The sequence below is a fragment of the Sciurus carolinensis genome, chromosome 13 (genome assembly GCF_902686445.1).
Source record: "Sciurus carolinensis chromosome 13, mSciCar1.2, whole genome shotgun sequence".
Taxonomy (NCBI): domain Eukaryota; kingdom Metazoa; phylum Chordata; class Mammalia; order Rodentia; family Sciuridae; genus Sciurus; species Sciurus carolinensis.
In genome coordinates this window covers 81,138,184-81,145,230 of record NC_062225.1, presented here as the reverse complement: position 1 = coordinate 81,145,230, position 7,047 = coordinate 81,138,184, and the positions used below count along the sequence as shown (strand labels likewise).

The following is a 7,047-nucleotide window of genomic DNA, read 5'->3' as shown; positions in this document are numbered from 1 at the left end:
GAAGCCTATAAAATCTGCAGGAAGTTCAGCAAAATATCAATTAAAACACCTTAACTGGAATTCTTAGTTAGGATGTCCTTGATGGATTTGGGGGCAGACAATTGGTGGGGGCAATGACAACATGGTAGTGGAATTTGAAGGGATTCCACTACCATCCAGTGAGCAGGGTGAGTCCCTTTTCTTTTTGAGACCCAGTTCTACCTTTGTAAGATGAGAAATCAGACAAGGTATTCTCTAAGATGCTCTGGGCTCTTACAGTCTATAATTACAGACAGTATTTTGAGCACCTAATGTGTTGTAGGCACATAATTTTTCATAAAAATTCTGCAAGATATTGGCATCCTGCTTTTCCCGAGGCTGGGACAATTTAAGAATCATGCTGAAGTTCACATAACCAATGAATTTCTGAGCTGAGAATTAAAAACTAGGTTTGTCTGACAACAAAACCAATGTTCTTTTCCTTATTCTATGCTGTACAATGATTTCAAGGAGAGATAAGGCACCAGGCAGAATTTGAATTGGATTTTTGTAGTGATCATTTATAAGAGCCACCCTTACTATATTTTCATAGGCAATCTCCTTTAATAAAAGGCAGAATGTTCCTTTTGAGAAACATAAACAAAATTCAGTGTGAGGTCTTTGAACTACTCTGATATTGGGTATATAAAAAAGACCAGGTTGATCAGCAAGTGACAGGGAAATAGGGAACTTTTATAGAGACAGAAAAAAATCAATACCAGCATAATAGTTTATAGAGGCAATGCATTCTGCCTTTAAACATCTCTGAAGATGAGCTTTGTAGTTGATAGTTACAGAAACTCTTGGGAACATGATTCTCATTCAGTGCAGATAAGCAGATATCTGAAGCCAATTATCTGATATAATAAGAGAAGACCTCATGCTTTCTCAAGGTATCTTCCCCAGAGTTTGAGGTAGGAATGATTATTTTCTAAGTTGGCCAGCTTATTGGGGAAATGTAGTATGTCTCACCCAGAGAGAAAAAGGGGGAACATATTTTGACTTTATAACATTTTTAAACAACCAGTGATTTTATTGGGCATTGGAAATCTGGGTAAAGAGGTATAGCCAGGGTTTTCAGAAGTTTTTGACGTATTAAGATTTTTCTACATACTCCTTCTGGCTCATACACCTTGTGTCCAGCAGTCCTTTCAGAGAAAATCTGATCTAGAAATGTTCTGGATGTTAGGGAGTGCAAATATTCCATTCTATGCAGTTAAAGAAATGAAACAGGTGGGTGTGAGGTCTTGGCCAAGGCCAAAGTCAGGGCCGAGCTGAGACTGTAGCTCAGGTTTCATGGCCTCCAGGGTCATGCAGTTTCTGCTGCAGATGGATCTGGGATGCTCAGTACAAAACAAGGCTCTATCTTAGCCACTCTTAAAGCCCCTCAGAGGACCTAGGTTAGGGTCTGGCACAAAGAGTGGTTGGTGAAATAACTCTGGCAATGGATAAAGTGATTTTGTTTTAGAAATTTCTAGTACCTCATGCAACACAGAAAAACCTAGTTTAAAACTTAGTATAAAGCCAGTTTCCCGGTCCGTTCTAATTCCAGTGGACTAACAGTTCTGTAGGCTCCTCAGCCCCATCCACCATTCACGCCAGTCCTACAATGTGGGAGCAGCTCAATCTCAGGGCTGAGTGAGGTAAGGAGCTGAGAGCCTCTGTACTCAGACAGTTTGGCTTCTGCTCCTGCTCAGACCCGCCTCTAATTCTTACTGGGATTGTGTTTTATCTGCACTCAGTGATTGAAGCCATTTCGTGACAACACAGTCCCCAAGTCTCTGATTTGATTTCTTGCTTGTTATCTCTGTAAGTCAGGCTAATCTAGGCTTTAGTGAAGTAACAAACAAATCCCCAAATCTTAGTAGCTTAAAACATAAACAGCTCTTTCTCACTTATGAGTCTGGCTACTTGCTATGGACAATTTCCTTTCAAGCAGTGACTTAAAGTCTCAGTCTCTTTTAGCTGCCTGGCCATTTAGCAACTTCTCTTGATTGGAGAATATCCCACTCGTAAGTCAGGAAGATGGTGGTCATAAAGAGGGCCAAGAAGTCTCTGGAGTCAATCAACTCTAGTTTCCAGCTTGTTATGTTGTACAAACAGACTCTGAAGATGATCAGACAGGACAAAACAAAATTGATCATCCTCACCAACAACTGTCCAGCTTTGAGGATTCCTGAAATAGAGTTCTATGCTGTGTTGGCCCACATTAGTGTCCATCGCTGCAGTGCCAAAGATATTGAATCGGGCACAGTCAGTGGCAAATACTAGAGTATGCCCATTGTCTATCATTGATCCAAGTGATTCCGATGTCATTAGAAGCCTGCCAGAACAAACTGGTGAAAAGGAAATCATGCAAAATTTTTCTTTAATAAAACTTGTCAAAGCTTATTATTATTTTTTAACTGTCTCTTGCATTTGCTAACGATACCATGTGCAAAATAACACTTTGAGATCTCCTGGCAAAGTGAGCTGAAGGGTTCAACCCTGTTTCTTAAATGCTTTAGCCTGAAAATGACATGCATCACTTCTACTCACTACCCATTCATTGGTCAGAACTAGTGTACATGGTTTTCACCGACTGCAAAGGAGTTAGGAAATTGAAGAAAGTGCAGAGATTCCAGTAAGCAATGAAAGTCTCTGGTAGAGTGTGCAGCCATTATGTACCATATGTTTGTGCCCCCCGCACATACCTAAATGTATTTGTTGAACCCCTAACTGGCAATGTGTGGCGAGGCCACAAGCAGGCAGGGCCTTTGGATTGGTTAGATCATGAAGGTGGAGTCTTCACAATGGGATTAGTGCCCGCGTAAGACAAGACAGGAGGGAGCTTGCTTCTCCTCTTTCTGCTCTCTGCCATGAGAACACAGTGAGAAGGTGACCATCTGCAAAGCAAGAAGCGGATTGCACCGGAAGCTGGCACCCTGATCTTGGACTTCCCAGCCTCCAGAACGCTAAGAAACACACGCCTATCGTCTAAACCACTGGTTCTGATAATTTTTGTTACACTAGCCCAAACAGACCAAGAATACAACAGAGCGTTTTGTCATTGGCTTTTGCTTTGTTCAATTCAGTGACTGAAGCTCGTTTCTCAAGCCCTTGCTGTGTCCTGATTTGATCTTCTGCTTTGCATAACACAGGGTTTTCAAGTAGACCTTGCTCCTTTCAGAAATGGATACAAACCTCAGCCTACCTGTGGGCTTCTCCAGCCACCTCCCCACCAATGTGTAATGTCGGAGCCTCCCTTTCCACCTTCCCACCACTCGAACGTAAGGGTAATGCCAATACCTGCCTGTGGCTTAGGACAGCAGTGATTCCCAGTTACCCCAGAGTGAGGAAAGTAGCCACAGCCGAATAGGAGGAATAGTTTGAAAGACTTCCAGGTGATTGTAATGGAGTCTTTTTTTGCCACAGTTCCCACTGGGAACTGGTTCCAAGTCTGCCTGTAGGTACATAGTGGTTTCCGAAGAGGCTGTCTGTAAGCTGGGCACAGTGGCAAATGCCTGTGATTCCAGCTACTTGGAAGGCTGAGGCAGGCAGAATGGAAGTTCAAGGCCAGCCTGGGCAACTTAGCGAGACCCTGTCTCAAAATAAAAAAGGTCGGGGACACAGTTCAGTGGTAGACTGCTTGCCTCGCATGCACAAAGCCCTGGGTTTGCTCTCTAGGGCTTTCTTTTTTGGTCCCTAAAAAAAATATCTTGTAATAAACTGACTTTGTACAGTGGAATGTTCTTTGTGGCTTAACAAGACATAAACACTAGTCTTGGTGGGTCTTGGGAATATATATGATGGGGCTTTTGACTCTCGAGAACTTTGCCAGTCCCAGTGACCGCTCTGAGATGAGGTCACATGAGTTGTCTCACTGAGTTATAGAAGGCGGGGTGGCTGTGGCTGGCTGGAACCCCATGGGCTGATTATTCAGTTCAGGCAGAGCTAAAGAAAAACAGTTGCCCACTGCTTTCAACTCTGCTCCTTTTCTGTTCTTTCTCCAGCCATTTATAGTCTAGAGTCTGGAGAGTGCTGGGCCACAGTTTGGCAGGACTTGAGGCTGATAAATCACTGGCGGACCTGTGAGGGCCTTTGCAGCTTTACTAGGAAAGGGAAGGTTGGAAGCTTGGGCTGGGGTGTACCAATGTGTTATTTAATGGCTGAGAGTGCGTTCATATTAACCCCCAGTGAGGCAAGAGCACATTAGCACAATGCCAGAATCACATTCTGCACCTTCCATCCCTAAATGTTCTGCTGGGCACATGGTGGGCAGAATATATTGAATGCCAGCAGGCATATGAGCATCAGTTGGATATAAGACACTACAGTGGCCCAGGTGGGCCCTGATGCCTGACCTTAAGTTTTCCTACCAGCCTCCGCTCTGGCGTAGGGATGTCTATGGAAAGAGAGCTTTGAAAAATTTTTACTTGTAATTAAAATGAGAGACTTTAGGTCACACCACAGAAAACAGTGACGAGAAAGCAAGAGTAGCTCACTCCCTCCTTCTTCTCAGCACCACATCTAAGCAGTCACATTCTCCTGATTATAGCCTTTGAATATCTCTCCAGTCTGTGTCTCCTCACCAGCTGGCTGCCTTTGCCTTCGGGCATGTCTCCACAGTGTCCGCCTGGAATATTCAGTACCATCCTGGCAGGTCTTGCTGCCTCTAATTCTAAATTACCTGATTCACATCTCATCATTCCAACTGTGCAAACACAGATATGACCATGTCACTGTCCTGCATACAACCTTCCAAAGGTTTCGGATCACCTTGTAACAAATTCCAACCTGTTTTGGCACATTGGCATTGTCGCTTCTGTGGCTCTGGTTTTCATTTACATTCCCTCTCTCTGCTTCAGCTCTGTGGGGAACGACCTGGAGTCACCAGCCTGTCTTGGTCCCTTCATGAAGCCTCTCCTCCTACCTGGAATGTTGCTGTCTCGCTCCCTCATCTTGCAGACTTCAGTCTATAATTTTGTTTTTAAATTTAGAATTTTCTTTAAAGTTTTGATTCATTGTACACAAATGGGGTACAACTATTGTTTCTCTGGTTGTGTATGAAGTAGAGTTGCACCATTTGCTTAATCATACATGTACATATGGTAATGATGTTTGTCTCATTCTGCTCTTTTTCAGTCTCTAGTTTTTAACTTGCTGAGAATCTCCATGTAGACTTTGAACCCCTTGAAAGCAGGAAATAGATCTTTTGAACTTTGTTTCTACCATGCACCGCTCTGTTTTTGGACCCCCTATTCTGCTCTTTGGTTAGTTATATTTATGCCACTATCACATTGTCTTCATAACTGCAGTGTTACAATACTTCTAAAACCAGGTAGGATAAGGGCTACAACATATTTTTCCTTTCAAATTTAATGTGGTAATGATAGCCTTTATGATATTTTATAAATTTAGAATCAATTGGTCATTTTTGACCAGCAAAACCTCCTTGGGATTTTGATTGGAAGAACTGACATTTGAACAATGACGCATCTTCTGATCCAAGAGCATGGTCTATCTTTCCGTTTCCTTAGGTCATCTTTTGTTGTCTCAGCAATATTTTCTAGTCCACAGTGGACATGTCTTGCCCATCTTTTTTTTTGCTTAAAAAAACCCTGGCATGCAAAAACCCAAACTTAGGAAACAAATAGCAAGAGGATTCTTTGCTTTCCAGATGGATTCAACACAGGCTTCTGGAATATTCCCAGTGCTCTCATTGGAAGGAATGCCCCACGGAGGATGTACTTACAACACTGCTGACAAATGACTGTTGGCTGTGAGTAGGGGAATTTACATTCATATGCAATTTCCCCCAAATCCATGGACCACAGAAAGTCCTCCAAGGATGCCTGCATTCTGTTTGCCTTGTTCCTCAATGAATTGTTTCAGGGGATTTGTTTGAGTTCATTGCAGGCAAGAACGTGCTTTCTTTGAGTTCAGTAGTCTGTATCAGGCAGTCAGCACCCGGCAGGAGAAAGATTGGATTTCATCACCATGACTAGACCCTGGAATTTGCTGGGCCACTGAGTTCTCAGCAGCAAATGGTTCTCAGAAATGACTCTCCTTCTCCCAAACAGCGTTAAACTGCTTGCTCACATGGGATGACGACTGGATCCACCCAACAAGCATGATTTGTGTGTAACTATGGAAAGCAGATGGTCTTAAGATGAGACTGAAAATGCAGTACCTACTAGGTTGTGGGAAGTTCACATTCCTGTTTATCTTGTATCTGCTTAGAATCGAACCTTCCTAAAGCTCAAGTGCAATATTGCCCAACCCTTCTCCAGACTGTAAAGTTTCTAATGGTTCCCAATTACCAGTTGAGTTGTCCATATTTCTTCTTGTGACATTTACCTTCCTTTGTAATTGGTCTCCAAATACCTAACAGGCCTGATATCCTATATTGCCTGCATTTACTCTGCCCTGTAGTTATCCAGGAGTGTGTGCAATTCCCAAGAAACATCAGAATTTTAGCTCACTTTTGCTACTACAATTCTTTCTGCATTGTATGACCTTACCTATTTGACTCTTAAAAATTGTTAAAATTAAAAAAAACCCAAAACTATTTTCCAAGAAATTTTCCAATGTTATCTTTCAATCCTTTCAAAATACTTATTTGTACTATTCATTCAATGGATCCAGCCTAGGTTTCTGGAATAACCTTTGTAAATGATAGCTCTGCTTATGAGACTGCTCAAAAACTTCCAGTACCTTTCCAAGAAGAAAGGGAAGTAATCTTTGCATGGCATCAAGTCTCTCAAATTCTATCTCCCCTCTACCTGATTTGCTGGGTTTCTTACCCTGAGACCCAATGCTGGGAATGCTACTCATGAACTCTTCTCTAGCACTAGCCTCTTGTCCTCATCTGTATACCATGATTTGCTACTGGTTGTGTATGTGTGTGTCTATATGTCTGTATCCCTTCTAGACTGTGAACTCCCCATGACTAGCACCTATTTTGTTTTTCCTGTAGCCTCTTCAAGGCCTAGTACTACTTGTTCCTATAGTACATGCCCAATAAATATTTGCTGGTGGTGAATAATG

The 7,047-nt window shown here is 42.5% G+C and overlaps 1 pseudogene; it reads left to right on the top strand.

Moving 5' to 3' along the window:
* Positions 1–2,043: 2,043 nt before the first annotated feature.
* Positions 2,044–4,731, top strand: LOC124962917 (60S ribosomal protein L30-like; annotated as a pseudogene).
* The last annotated feature ends 2,316 nt before the right edge of the window (positions 4,732–7,047 follow it).